We start from the raw sequence: 14,967 nt of genomic DNA, 5'->3' as shown, positions 1-14,967 counted from the left end.
ACTCATTACATTCCCAAAATACATGTTCCTAATTACCCCTCTCTTTCCCATCACCCCTCCAGCAATTGCTATCTACTTCAGAGGTATAGAAATGCCTATGCAAACGTTTCCAAGCAAACATCTTTAATTTACTGGACTTTGCTGCATACTTGGGAGCTATACATATGTTTTCTCCTTTTTCCTTTGAAAATTGCCTTTCCAGTCTCCCTTTCTCAGTGCCTTTTCTAACCTACTCTGATTGAGTCTTAGAATTATCATGCAATATTTTATATGCCCTACTAATAACCCTTTTAGCAGCACCTTCTGTTGTAGATGCAAATAAAACTCTACCACAGCAGGTCTTTCACCTAGCAACCCCAATCCCTTTCACTTTTCCTATAATCTTTCTCTATACTCTGTTAACAAATCACTGCCCTCATCCCATGCTCCTACCATTCCTTCAATAGTTATCTGTTCCATATACCTTTGTTCCATTGCTAATTTTCTCCATTGCATTCCAGACTACTATTCCTTCTAAACAACTACATGCAGTAATCCCTACTGACAAATCTCCTTTAAACAGTCCTATATTAGCTTAGTTATTAAAATACTTTCTATTCTTATGAATATAATGTTTTGTGTGGTTGTTGTAATTCTTAAGGACCTGCATCCATAATCCTACTGTCACCGTATTTAACTACCCTCACCCCCAATTTCAACATTCTGTTCCACTTTGATTTATAATATTCTGCTTGTGTTATGGGTATGAACTTTAACTGTGTAGTTCTAAAGTATCCCTTCAAACAAGGTAATGATAAATAAGAAGTTCTGTACTTACCATAACGTTCGATCCGTATTGTCGATTTTTTCATCCTCTCCTCACATATGAGGTCCGGATCTGACTCTGACATTAGCAAGCTCCTGGCACTAAAAAGCTCATGTACCTCCCCTTATCCACAATGCAGCTCTCCCCATTACCTCAGATCTTGTTTGCTATAATTACATATATAAGAATCAAAGAAGAAAAAAACAAACATCGGCTATAATGGTTCCAATAGAGGCTGTCCACAAGTGTTGTTCTTCTTATGTTCACAAGTCCACATTTCGCTTCATAAGTTTATTCACAAAATATACTGCAATTCAGGGATTAAGCGCTTTCATCTCATGACCAGAGATTTCATCAGATTCTGATGAAGTCTCTGGTCATGAGATGAAAGTGCTTAATCCTTGAATTGCTGATGAAGTCTCTGGTCATGAGATGAAAGCGCTTAATCCTTGAATTGCACTATATTTTGTGAATAAACTTATGAAGCGAATTGCAGTGGACTCGATTTTCTAACTTGTGAACACAGTGTGGATAGCCTCTATTGGAAGACAGCCTAGTTTTGTTATAATTACATATATACAGAAAGGAGAAATGTCAGTATTTAACACACTATTAGATCTTAAACTAGACCATTTCTGGAGTATAAGGAAGATCATTCTAATCCTTTAGAATCTCTTCCCATTCAACCAAGAAACCTGTGGAAGGGGAATGGAGGGAGGGGATGTGAGGAGAGATGAAAAGTGGTAAGTATATACAGTAAATTCTTAATCTAACATTGTCAATTTTTCATCTCATCCTCGCATATGAGATCGAGTCCCCAACTACCTTTACCCAGGGTGGACTCATGGGAGAATATTCTTCAGAACCATTGTACCAAAGAAGCCCCTTCCACTGGAGACCAGATCTAACTTGTAATGAGTGATAAAGATATGCTGGTTTGCTCAAGTGGCTGCTGCACAAATATCATCCAAGGAGGAATTCTTCTGAAAGACTGCAGCTCGAATGGACTTGTCAGGTTTCATGCCTTTTGAGGAGTAAATAAAGGTAATATAACTAGAAAGCCATTTTGATAAGGTAACTTTGGAAACATGTATGCCTTTCCTAAGGCCTGTAAATGCAATACACAATTGGTTTGCTTTCTGAAACTCTTCAGTTCTATGTAAATAGAAACATAACTGTCAATGAACATCCAACAAAATATAGAACATATTCATCCCTTATTAGTAAAATTAGGGAAGAAAACAGGCAAATGTATTATCTGATTAATATTTGTTTGAGAAAACATTTTGGATAAGAAAGAGGGGCTGGTATGCAAAGAGACTCTGTCTTTATGAAAAAACAAATACGGGGGGGCTGGAAAGATACCACCTGAATTTCTGATATCCATCTTGCCGATGTGATAGCCACCAAAAAGAGAGTTTTCCATGAAAGGAACTTACATGGTGCAAAGTTTTTGGGACATTAAAGATGTGTCCATCCGAATGTGAAAATATGAAATGGCTGCTAACTGTACTTTAATAGTAGATGCTGCAGCTCTGTTATTGGAAAGGGGAGCCAAAAATTCCAGAATTAAGTGAATGGGAGCTGTGATGGGATCCATATTGTGTTGTTTTGCTCAGATTACAAACCTCTTTCATTTGCTCCTATATAGTTTTTGAGTGGATAACTTATGGGAGGATATTAGAATATGACAGACTGGGGGAGAAGAGCATAAGTTGTCTGGCACCTAACAGAACTGGACGAACCAAGCTGTCAGCTTGAGGTTGTGAAGGATGTGATGAAGCATTCCTGCTGGGTGTGAAAGTAGGTCCAGAAAGAGCTCCAGAATCTTCTGTATTTGCATTCTATAACTATGTCAAGAATCTAAATGGCAATGCTCAGATCTGCTCTGAGCTAAAACAGAATGGCATTAAATATACTGATCCGAAGGATATTGCCAATATCCTGGCAGATCGATTCAGTGCCAACTTCACCCCTTCTAAATGGCCCATCTCATTACCGGAAGATTGCCAAATTCCAGTAATAATGGCCACACAGGTACAAAACGCACTCTCTAAAGCCAAGAATACAGCATCCATGGGACCAGATGACATCCCGGCTGTGTACTACATGAACTACAATATGAACTGGCACCTCACCTAAGTGTCATGTTTAATCATAGCCTCACCTCAGGTTTCGTGCCCACTGAGTGGCGCAGAGCTACAGTTATCCCAATCCACAAGGGGGGATCCACCTTGGATCCCGGAAACTACCGTCCCATCAGTCTGACAAGCCTTATCTGCAAGGCCATGGAGCGTATTTATCATGGAACTTATAAACAAAGACATTGGCAACCTTCAAACACTGGACCCCACCCAGTTTGGGTTTGTGAAGGGCTGATCTTGTCTCCTGAACCTGATTGACTTCTTTGAATCAGTCTCCAGAGCCAACAACAAGGGTAAGGTGGTCCACACAGCCTATCTAGACCTTGCCAAGGCCTTTGACACCATCCCTCACTCTGGAATCACAGATAAACTTACCAAGTTGGGCATTAATCCCTATGTCATCCAATGGGTTGCTAAATGGCTTACTGATAGAACCCACACTGTAAAAGTAGCCGACTCCAAATCCAGCTCCAGACAAGTGACAAGTGGAGTACCTCAGGGTTCAGTCCTGGGGCCGCTCTTGTTTGGCATCTACTTCTATGAAGTACAGGTCAACACTAAGGGACTCTGGCTAACAAAGTTTGCAGATGACTGCAAACTGGGAGCCATTATTGAATCCCCAAATGATGTGGATACTCTACAAAAGGGCCTTACAGAAACAGATGCTTGGTGCCAGAGCCATGGGCTCAAGCTCAATGCCAAGAAATGTATTGTTATCCCCTTTGGGAAAAAACATGTATCCATGAATTACCATATAGGTGGCAGTACACTAAACACAGAAAGTGTGATAAGAGACTTAGGGACACAGGTGGACAGTGGTCTCACCTTCGATAACCACATCGCCACAACAGTCAGGAAATCCTTCTATGTGGCACACCTCATCACGAAGGGCTTTTCATCTAGAAAGAAGGAGGTCATTGTCCCACTGTACTCATCCCTCATTAGACCCATTATAGAATACAACGCCCCATTTGATATGTACCTCTCAAGACATCTGCAACAACTGGAAAGGCCTCAGAAATACCTCACTAAAAGAATCACAGGCCTAAAGCAGATGCCCACGCTGACCGCTTTAAAAACTCCAGCTATACTCTGTCGCATATCTCCTACTCAGAGGCGATCTCTGCTTAACATACAAGGCCATGTCAAACCCAGAGCTGTTGGACATGCTACACTTAAAGAAATCCCAATCCCTCAGAGCTACATGCTCCAGGGATCTAAACCTTGTCATCACAATAAACAAAACATGCTGGAGGGATAGGTTCCTGACCCAGAGACTCCCCAGACTCTGGAATAGATTTCCCATACATGTCAAGCAGAGTACCTCTTTGGACCTCTTCAAGAGGAACCTTGACGATTGGATGGGAGAAAGGAAATTCACCCCAGGGATCACGTCAGTCGCCCTGCTAGACAGGGGTCCAGGAAAGTAAATAGTGTGGGAAGAAATAGCCAGGAATTGTTATGGCTAGGCTTATATAGGCCCTAGGGCTGATAGCCTAGTACCAACCTATGAACCTATGAACCATAGATGAGGCCAGAGGAAGGGAAATCAGACTTATCGAGGCCAATATGGGGCAATCAGGATTACTGCTCTCTTCAACCTGTTGGCTATCTGAAGGAATTTGGGAATCAACGGAATGGGGGGAAATGCATACAATAGTCCAGGAGGCCAATTGTGTACTTAAGCATCCCTCGGGGACTGCTCTGGTGGGGGAATTAGGGCAAATCAGCTGCTGCACTTGTTGTTTAGGGAAGAGGCAAATGGCTCCGAGCAAGGCTGGCCCCACATGTGGAAAATGTTCTCTGCTACGTTCTGGTTGAAGGACCACTTGTGAGGCATGAGGATAGTGCTGCTCAACTTCCTCTTCTCTTTTGGCTGTTCCCATTAGGGGTCGCCACAGCGGATCATCTGTTTCCATTTCTTCCTGTCCTCTGCATCTTGCTCTGTCACACCAACCACCTGCATGTCTTCTCTCACCACATCTATAAACCTTATCTTAGGTCTTCCTCTTTTCCTCTTACCTGCCAGCTCCAGCCTTAGCATCCTTTTCCCAATACACCCAGCATCCCTCCTCAGCACAGTCTAAACCAACGTAATCTCACCTCTCTGACTTTGTCTTCAAACCGTCCAACCTGAGCTGACCTAATATACTGATTCCTAATCCTGTCTATCCTTGTCACACCCAGTGCAAATCTTAACATTTTTAACTCTGCCACTTCCATCTCTGACTCCTGACATTTTGTCAATGCCACCGTCTCCAACCCATACAACATAGCTGGTCTCACTACCCTCTTGTAGACCTTCCTTTTCACTCTTACTGGTACCAGTCGGTCACAAATCACTCCTGACACTCTTCTCCACCCATTCCACCCTGCCTGTACTTTCTTCTTCACCTCTCTTCCACACTCACCATTACTCTGAACTATTGATCTCAAGTACTTAAACTCATCCACCTTCGCCAGCTATACTCTCTGCATCCTCACCATTCCTCTATCCTCCCTCTCATTCACACACATATATTCTGTCTTAGTCCTGCTGACCTTCACTCCTCTCCTCTCTAGAGCATATCTCCACCTTTCCACGGTCTCCTCAACCTGGTCCCTACTCTCTCTACAGATCACATTGTCATCTGCAAACATTATAGTTCATGGAGGCTCCTATCTGATCTAGTCTGTCAACCTGTCCATCACCATTGCAAATAAGAAAGGGCTCAGAGCTGATCCTTAATGTAATCCCACCTCCACCTTAAACGCATCTGTCACTCCCACTGCACACTTCACTTCTGTCACACTACCCTCATACATATCCTGCACCACTCTTACATACTTCTGTCACTCCTGACTTCCTCATACAATACCACATCTCCTCTCTAGGCACCCTATCATATGCTTTCTTCAAGTCCACAAAGACACAATGCAACTCCTGATGACCTTCTCTATTTCTCCGTCAACACTCTCATAGCAGACATCACATTTGTAGTGCTCTTTCCCGGCATGAAACGATACTGCTGCTCACTAATCATCACCTTCCTTCTTAACCTAGCTTCCACTACTCTTTCACATAACTTCAAGCTGTGACTGATCAGTTTTATCCCTCTGTAGTTGCTACAGCTCAACTGCTATCAGAAAACGGTTGGATGAGATCCTCATTGCCACACACCGAGTGCTTGTCACAGAGGGTACAATCAGGTTCCTCTTTGTTTATGTACCATACTACTGACATGTCTGTCTGAATTGCTATCGTCCCCAGAGGAAGAACAGCCTGCAACGCTATAAACACTGCCCTCATTTCCAGGATGTTTATGTGGAGCTTGGCCTCATCTGTGGAACAGGTACCTTGGATAGTATTCCCAGATAATGATCCCCCCACCCCATCTGGGAAGCATCCATGGTCATCGTAGCCTGTGGTTGAGGGGAAACAAACGGTTGACCTTACGTCACCTGCTCTGAACGAATCCACCATGGCAGATCCTTTTTGCATATGTTTGTTATGAGAATCTGATGGTTGACGAATTACTGATCATAAGAATCCAAAAGCCATTGGAGAATTTGCATGTGATACCTGGTTAGTGGAACTAAATCGCTGCAGCCATAGATCCTAAGGCCTGTAGAACACGAAGTGCAGCTACCTTTTTGTTTCTAATTAACCTTGAAGTTTGTCTTCTGATTGTTAAAACCCTGGAAGGAGGAGGTTTTGCAATCATTGGATTGGTGTCTAATGGTGTCTAACAGTGCTCCTATGAACTCTAGTGTTTGAGTTGATTCCAGATGAGATTTTTAGTAATTTATGGTTATGCTTAGTTCTGAACAAAGCTGAAGAACAGAGACTCTTGCGTGAACAAGCAGATGCCTTTTTGGGGCAGAAATGAGCCAGTCATCTAAGTGAGGAAACACCCGGAATACTTGTAGTTTCAGGTGAGCTGCAACCACTGCCATGCACTTGGTGAACACTCTGGGGGCGGTAGTGAGACCAAAAGGCAGTGCTCTGAACTGGTAATGACTGGCTCCCAGCAGGAAGTGTAGGTATCCTCTGGAGCATCTGTCCATTTTTATGTTGTAGTAAGCATCTTAAAGATCTACAGAGTACATCCAATTGTCCTATTCCAAAAAAAGAAGTATGGACTGTACTACAACCATTCGGAACTTGCAGCATCAAAATAATTTGTTCAATCTAGTGAGATCCAAGATTGGTCTCCAGTCTCCTGTTTTCTTTGGAGTGAAAAAGAACCTTGAGTAAGTTGTGAACCTTCTCTGATCTCAAGGGACCTCTTGGATGACTCTTTTTTTCCAGCAGTTTCTGAATTTGAGTGACTGCTTGATCCCTTTGACTGGATGGAACATCCGGGATTTTTTTGTTTGGAGGGGATTGTTGAGAAAAATTAATTTGATAAGCCCTGGATATTATCCTCTGCACCCACACATTTGAAGCTATCTTTTGCCAGGCTCCCAAGGCAGGGATAGCCAACCCCCAACAGCCTCCAGAGGTGGAGAATCGAGCCTCCTTTCAGAAGCACTGAAAAGGCTTCCCAAAGAAGGATTCCTGGGAACCTTGGTTTTGCAGACGACCTCTGCCTCAGGGCGACATCTTCCATTACTATTTCTTCCTCTGCCTCAGTGGAAAAACTCTCCATGTGTGTCTTGGTAGGACCCTTGAGACTTCTTGAACCACATTTTTCTGCTGGATAAGGTATCTGAGGAGCCGCAAAACATATGCCCATGGCAGATAGGGTCTTACCTTCATTCTCACACCTGGGTAGCATAGCTTTGACTTTGGGACCATAAAGAGATGTGCCATCAAACACAGCATTGATGAACCAAGACGTACAAGGTTCCACAAAACAGTAAAGGTGCATCCAGGCATGCCTCCTCATAGATATGCCATAACCCGCCACTCTGCTCGTTCCTTCGGCTGCATGAAATAAGCCTCAAGGACGAGTTGGCTACTGAATGAAGGGTGGCTAACTGGGAAGCTACTTTCTCTTTAGCTCCCTCAGCTACTACTCCTTCAAGGGTATTTGAGAGCTCCTTGATCAGATCCCTTTGCAATCTGATAAAATGGGAAAGGTAATTCAGTGACCACAAGGCAAAGGTCACTGACAAGAAGACATGCTTTCCACATTTATCCATCAACCTGGAATCCTTATTAGGAGGATGGATAGTTGAACTCTCCTTGGAGAGTTCCTTCTTGGTTGCTGCCACCATGACCATGGCATCTACTGCAACCCCTTTTGCCCACAAAGCCTTATCTGAGGGAATGGTAATTTTATTTGGTCTCCAGGAAAGAGGCTTGATGGCGTCTGGGGTCTCCCATGCACATGGTGAGGTCAAACCTATGAGCTCATTGGTGGGCAGAATCACCCAGGAGGTAGATGGGTGAGAACCAAAGGCAGTCAGGTACACCGACTTCTCAGGCAAAGGATTGCTGGGCTGTCAGCCACTCCTCTTTTTCAGAATCTCCCCAAAGGGAACATCCTTGGGGGTGACCATGGGAATCCCTACCTCTCATCAAGGTCAGTGTCTTTTGTGGCTGACTCCTGCGTGGAGTCCAAATGCTTCCTCTTGCATAATCACTTCCTAGGTACCTCCTCAGTGGTGTAGTCTGGGGACATATCAGAAGAGTTGGGGATACCCACATGGATGTTGTGGAGTGTGTGTGGTCTCACAGTCCCTGTGGAACCTAGAGATGAGAAGAGGCACACAAGGTATCCTGTTGATATTGCCGCTCTAAAGAGGCAGGTGACTTCTTAGTTGCCGTAGCAGCTATAACCCTCTCCAAGGCCCCAAAAGCTTACTGTTCCTGAATGAATGAGGACTCCAGCTCTGACAGCCCTGAGGCACATCGACTACTCCTAAGACCTTGGAGTTGAGCACACTTGAGGTTTGCAAGGTTCGCTATGGCTCTGAGAACTCTCCAGCTCCAAAAAAGCCAATGAGCTCCAAGCAAAAGTCTGATCCAAGGAAAAGGACATCTTCGAATCACAGCTGAAAGTCACCAGAAGTATCGGATCCAACAACTCCAAAACTTGCCCTGAAGTCGAAGGATGAAGAGGGGGGAGTGGATGGTTTAGATAAGCCTGGAACCTTATGGTCACAGTAAAGAGGGACTTAGTGATACCCTGCACCCACAAAATCTTCTGGACCATCTGTTCCACATCTTCTTCTGTTAGACTCCTGGTCGAATGGGAGGAAGAGGCAGAAGGGGCTCTAGGTCTTGACAGAAAAGGAAATTACACCCTCAATGGAACCAGGTCATAAGAGAGAGTACAGAGTCCTCTGAAAGGTCAAAATAGGCTTAAATGGACTGGATATTGGATCTGACATCAATGGATCTGATCTATCCCTATCAGCTAGGATTGGAGCAGAAGTCAAATCCAACAAAGTAGAGGTCAGAGCTGAAGGCACTGATCAGATCATGGACTTGTCAGAACTGGATGATTTCAACGTTTTAGTTTTCAGCACCAAAAAGTGTCTCTTAGCTTTGTCTGAAAATCTAGAGGACAAAGATGAAGCTGGGATCAAATGAGCTGATTTAGTCTTAGAGGCCACACCAGATTTCTCTTACCTCCAGAAAAAGCCTCTCCAAATGCTGAAGGCAACATATCCCTTAAAATGAGCTTGTTTTTACATTCAATTAAAGTTCTATGACTAAAGGAACGGTATATGGCACAACCCTCTTGCAAGTGAAGGGGTCCAAGGCAATACATACACAAAGAGTGCAAGTCACTAACTGGGATTTTATGCCCACACTTTGAACATTTTTTGAAACTGGACGGTTTCTGTCTCTTCTCCACCATGATGGAAATAAAGGAAAGCAGAGAGTCCACTCAACAAACTCGCACACACAATGGAAAAGTGACAGCAAAGAGATTTTTTTTTTTAATAGAAAACAGACAGAGAAGGGAGATACTATTAACAACAGTAGCCCAAGAGTTACCTAAAAGGTAAATGGGAAAGGGGAGTAACCTATAAAAAAAAACTGTTACTGGTGGAAAAGGAAGGGAGAAGAGAAAGTAACCTAAATAAAAAGCGGTTTCTTGTAAGAAGGGGTTCAAAACTATAAGGGAGAGATAGAAAAGTAAATTACACTCAAAAAATGAAAAAAATAGAGATTATTCACAAAAAAGATTTATAAGTATATGACCTGACACCAATAGCTTGCTGATCACACCACATCTTCGCAAAGTGGCAAACTAGATCTGAGATAATAGAGAGAGATGCACTGTGGGTAAGGGGAGGTATCCAAGAGCTTTTTGGTTGCCACGAGCTTAATGGCTGAGTCAGATCTGATGGATGTGAGGACAAGCTGAAAATTTGACAATATCAGGTCCACCTTTTCTATGGGGACAATCTCACTTAACTCTTTCCCTCTTCACCTCCTAAATAAATTCCTTCAACTCTTTATTACCATCAACAACTTCTCCTCTGGTTGGTAAAAATATACCTGACCTGTACATAAAACTAAAGTGACTAAACACTTTCAGAGCTTCCATTTTCTCAGTTCTGGTATTATCATTTTGTCTAGTCTCACATATCATTAGCTGCCTTAACTAAATCTTTTTTAATCCATGCACCTAAATTTGTCATCTTATCATGTACCCTTAAATATGGGTATTACTGAACCAATTCATGTATGGATATATAGTTTACCGCTATAGCATGTGTTTTATCTTCATTAATTTATATCTCAGTGAATCTTTAAACTGTCTCAAAACAAAATGTTCCACAGCACCAAAATGTCCTTTCTGGACTTACTAAGTATAAAATAATACAAACTGCAAATAAAGATAACTTTTCTTGAGTACCATACCTTAAATGTACATCCCCCTTATTTTCTCTTCCAACGGCTCTAAATATAAAAGCAAATAAGAAAGGGGAATGAAAACACCACTGCCTCGTTATTCTGTTTAAACACAGCTTGTGAGAGAGGAGCCCTCCCACCTTAATCTCCAAATTAACCCTATTATATCAGGGAATGCAAATACTTTCATTGTCCTACTCATAAAAATCCCAGATGAATTGACTGAATACATTTTCTGCATCAAGACACACCAATAAAAGTGCAGCTTTCTTATATTCTGCTTTCCCCAGATCATCATTGTTCTATTAATGCTGTCAAATGTTTGCTTCCTGTCCATAAAACCTCTATGATCCATATCTATCAATGTTGGCAACACAGTTGCCATTTTCTTAGAATAGACCATGGCAGCACAGTTGCCATTTTCTTAGAAAAGACCAGCTCACCTCTGGTAGGGGAGTTTACCAGCTGATCCAGGGTGTTTGAGTTGATGAAGTCCAGGAAGTGCTGGGCTTGGGAGTTGAGTAGTTTTCCCAGTTAATGGTAGGGTAATTGAAATTGCCCAATATCAGGCTGTTCGGTAGGGCCTTCATGTTTTCCTTTATAATCATGGTTTAAAATTGAAATGGGCATATATGAACCTGTGTCTGAAGGGTCTTTACCCTATTTGGGAAATATAGCTGCCACAACTTTCTTCCAAGATGCTGGCACTTCCCCTTCTTTTAAAATACTGTTAAAAATACTTCCACATCTTTATTACTTTCTTCCTTCAAACTTCCACAGGAATTCCATCTGTTCCTGGAGATTTTTCTGTTGACTGATTAAAAGCACCATTTTATTTAATCTCTTCCTATCTTAGCTATTCGTTATTGAGTCTCATCTTCCTCTAAACTTGGCATAATGAAATCTTCCAAGAATATTTCCATTTGTGCCTTTTTTGCTAGCTTTGGTGATGGTTCTTTCTACTTTCTGTTGCCTATGTCATGCTAAAAATGTTCAAGGTCTGGAGTTATCAAAAATAGTTGCTTAACTGCAATGCTTGCAGTTCCTCCTGTTTTTTTTCTGTGAAAGTCTTCTTATTTGGCAGTGCTTTAATCTTTGTCAGCCGCTCTAAATACGTACTTTTACTTCTCTTCCATTTCTAACACATTTTTAACTCCATATTCATTTTATCTCATGCACTAGCTAACTCTCCTGAAGAAATTTCTACCTTCCAAAACTCTCAAATCATTTCTACAACCCATTTCTTAAATTCCAGTTTTTTTAAAGGTACACAAGAAAGAGCGACTGTCTTACTTTTACTTCATTAGCCTGCATCTTTATCTTAATTTTTATTAGTGCATGATCTGAAATTGTGACTGAATGTGTCAAAGTTTTCAATGAAATACACATGCTCCGTCCAGTGAAATATAATTTCTAATCCCGTAATTGCAGATTGGTGAATGATATATAAATTCTGTCTGGGTTCTGACTACTGAATTCATATTTTCCATACCAAGTATTTTCATATATGTTCACTCTTCACAGGATCATAGGAAGCTACTACGCTCTTGGGCCTGAGGCCTTTACAAGCCTAGCCAAGAATTTAGCCCATGTTCCGACAAGTCAGCACCCAATGCCCCTGTCTAGCAGGGACACAGGTGGAATCCCAGGGGTGTATTTTCTGTTCCCCATCCAGTTATCCAGGTTGTACTTAAAAAGAATTAATGAGGTACCTGCTTGACATGGAAAGGGAGTCTATTCTAGGTCCCCTGATACATGCTCACTATTGTAAAGTTCTAGTCTCTATACATAAATAATATTCCCTGCTGAAATCTCATAATTTCTCTCAAAATTATCTAAAGCTACATAACAGCAATTTTAGGAGGCATATAAATACATGCCAATGTAATCATTTTCCCTGGCCATTAACCTCTTACTACTACTTTCAGCTTTTCCCAGTTAGGGGTCACAACAGTGGAACAACAGTCTGCAGAACGATTGACAGTGGAGTTTTACGGTGTCGAGTTGCCAGCCTAGTACCTGGACTTCCACTGAAGGTACACTCATGCACAGACACACAAACCTAAGGCCAATTTAGAGTGTCCAATCCACCTACAGCATGTCTTTGGGATGTGGGAGGAAACCGGAACACCCGGAGGAAATGCACATGACTGCAGGGAGGACAGGCAGACTCTGCACAGAAGGCACCCAAGCTGAGAATCGAACCAGAGAACCTCTTGCTGTGAGGCAGCAATGCTAACCACTGCACCATCACGGCCACCCCATTAATCCCTTACTACTACAAATCTGTAATTACTGTCTCTTTTTTATCTCTTCTATCTCTATTGGATCCCTGCTAATATTCAGTTTTATTACTTTTCTTTTCCTTAGTCCCTTTTATTCTGCTAAATGTCCATCCTGAAATCCTTTCTTTGTAACATTCATATACTCAGTTCTATCCAAATGTGCCTCCTGCAGCATTATTTGCATCCTATACTTCTTAATATAATGCAATACTGTGTTTTTGTCTATATCTGTAAGATCATTTACATTCCTTGATAATATGGAAAGAGTAGCCATTGTGATAGAATGTGATTACCTCCAACTATTATACATGAGAGCTCTTTTGCATGCCTATTTCCAACTTTTAGTTTACACGCACACACTAATGTTTGGCAGGCTGATCTCTGCTCTAATGGTTCTTATGTCATATTTAAGACATTTTACTTCACTGAAAACACTGAAGCAAAAAACAAGAAAGATGTTCAGATCCACCATCCCCTTATTACTTGCAACATACACACACAACTATGTTCATTTTCAAAAAATAAGTTTATGCTTCCAGAGAGGAGCAGTTCTCCCAGATTTAATGGCTGCATTAACAGGTATTATCTATTCTAAAATTAAGGTTACTATGCTAAAGCACATGTTGTCAAACTTACATAATAACCTCTTATTTTCTTATACTGTATGTATTACCCTCCCAGATGTAAAAAAAACAGATTGCATCTTTCAGTAAACATTAACTTTTAGCACATGCACTGACTACCTTTAAATAGACTAAATTGTTAACTGCTGTCTGAATGCCTTCTTTTCCCCACTATCACAGCCCTGCTTTTGGGTATAAGATGAGCCTGCCCTATATTTACAATGGAGTCTTTCTACCATGAGAGTCACTGATTCTGATGACATCCATCAGTGTCTTCAGACTGTGCTCTCATCACAATGTCCACACCTTTTCTACTCTGTCCACTCCTTGATTAGTAGACTCTGGATCCCAGGCCAAGAGACACTGCTGTGATGTTCTTTCATCTAGTGCCCTTCCTTCTTGCCATCATGTCATCCATTTCCAAGCTATAAGCAAACAGAAAACATATATGTACTGTAGCAATCCTTAGTTAATTTTTGGCAATCTAGTTTTACATCCAGCTTTCGCAAAACATTGCTATTCCCATGAAGCCCAAGCTTATAAACTGGACACCAGCTAGCTAATAGCTTACTGGCCCATTGTTGCCAGGTTTTATGGCAGACATACAGTAACCATCAGAGGCCAATAAACTCCTCCTTCAGTTAGCATGGGTTTCTTCCATATATCAGAGAAGAACAGGTCATTGACACACACAGCATTAGAAAATGACCATGTCCATTTTTGTTAATATTATTGCATATGCCCAAATCATCTAGAGCTACATTATACAACATTGAACAGCTAGCCTTGATATACCATATAGTCTGTGATCTTTGTCCTCCCATCTATATGATACTATACATCACAGCTGATGCCCAAAGCAATGAATCTTCTCCCAAAAGGCACCACCTGGAGTCTGTGTTGCTGCAATGACTCTGTTTATTTTTGCACGCACCCTGTTGGTACACTTCTCAAGTTCAGCTGGGAGGGCTGGGTTTAACCTAGTACCTTCCATCTTTGAGGTGGAAATACCCAAGGTGTTTACAGAAAGTGGGAGGAATGCCACACAAGTATAGGGAGAACATGCAAACTGCACACAATGACTGGAGTTCAAGCCCAACTATGGACTTTGAGTCTGTGAGGGGAAGACCTCAACTATTTCACTGCTATGTCACCCTAGATAGCAACATGACCTTAAATACTGATTATATAAAGACTGGGGCTACGAAATGATGGAGTGAGGATTACCCAGTGACCTTTTACACTTGCCAATGTAAGAAAGACAGGTGCCAGATGGAATTTCATGTAGAAAAATGCATACCACCTTGAAGAC

At 41.9% G+C, this 14,967-nt stretch overlaps 1 protein-coding gene across 1 annotated transcript in view; it reads right to left on the bottom strand.

Annotated features, from left to right (window-relative positions):
* Positions 1-14,967, bottom strand: part of LRRC9 (leucine rich repeat containing 9) — a 3,097,114-nt gene that overhangs the window by 1,431,855 nt on the left and 1,650,292 nt on the right. The window lies entirely within an intron of this gene.

This window comes from Protopterus annectens, chromosome 6.part0 (assembly GCF_019279795.1).
Source record: "Protopterus annectens isolate FY-2018-M chromosome 6.part0, PAN1.0, whole genome shotgun sequence".
NCBI lineage: Eukaryota > Metazoa > Chordata > Ceratodontiformes > Protopteridae > Protopterus > Protopterus annectens.
Note: the sequence above shows the minus strand (reverse complement) of the source record. Positions and strands in the feature narration are given on the sequence as shown.